This window comes from Octopus bimaculoides, chromosome 14 (assembly GCF_001194135.2).
Source record: "Octopus bimaculoides isolate UCB-OBI-ISO-001 chromosome 14, ASM119413v2, whole genome shotgun sequence".
Taxonomy (NCBI): domain Eukaryota; kingdom Metazoa; phylum Mollusca; class Cephalopoda; order Octopoda; family Octopodidae; genus Octopus; species Octopus bimaculoides.
In genome coordinates, this window is record NC_068994.1 from 7,580,815 (window position 1) to 7,581,582 (window position 768).

Genomic DNA, 768 nt, shown 5'->3' on the forward strand with positions numbered 1-768 from the left:
GCATAACTGGTACTTAATTTATCGACCCCGAAAGGATGAAAGGCAAAGTCGACCTCGGCGGAATTTGAACTCAGAACATAACGGCAGACGAAATACCGCTAAGCATTTCGCCCGGCGTGCTAACGATTCTGCCAGCTCGCTGTCTTACAGCTGTTTCTGGGATGATGTGAAATGGTTAATAGAGGTAAATATTAGAGTTCAGTATAAGGAGATATTTTGGAAAAGGAGAAAATAGGGAAATAGGAGAATGAATGTAGAAATAAAAATAAAAATGTATAAAGATGTTATAGTTGCAGTTCCATTATCCAAGGAAATTGGTGTGTGGAAGTGGTAGAAGCACTTCCTGTCTGTGGTATGTAAATTCCAATAGGAGTTCATATTTCTTTATACATTTTTATTTTTATTTCTACATTCATTTCCCTATTTTCTCCTTATTTGTTTCCTTTTCCAAAATAACTCCTTATATTGAACTCTAATATTTCCCCTCTCGTTAATTCTCTCATATCGTCTCTGATGAAGGTATATCCCTACTATCCCAGAAACAGCTGTAAGACTACCTTTCTCTTTATAAATGTCCTGAAAATTCCACACAGCCTTGGCTTTGTTGTCTCATTTTATATAACATATACATGCTCATACAAGACCCACATTAGACTCCTTACTCATATCATTATCAACCTGAGAGTTTAACTACAGTCCTTCCTAGCACTTACATAGTGTTACCTGCCACCTTGTGTCTTTTGGATACCAATACCTATCATATATATA

General features: G+C 36.3%; 1 protein-coding gene across 2 annotated transcripts in view; it reads left to right on the forward strand.

Moving 5' to 3' along the window:
* The window catches only part of LOC106875040 (transmembrane protein 180), a 13,817-nt gene that overhangs the window by 3,120 nt on the left and 9,929 nt on the right, over positions 1–768 (forward strand). The gene's annotated exons all lie outside the window — the stretch shown is intronic.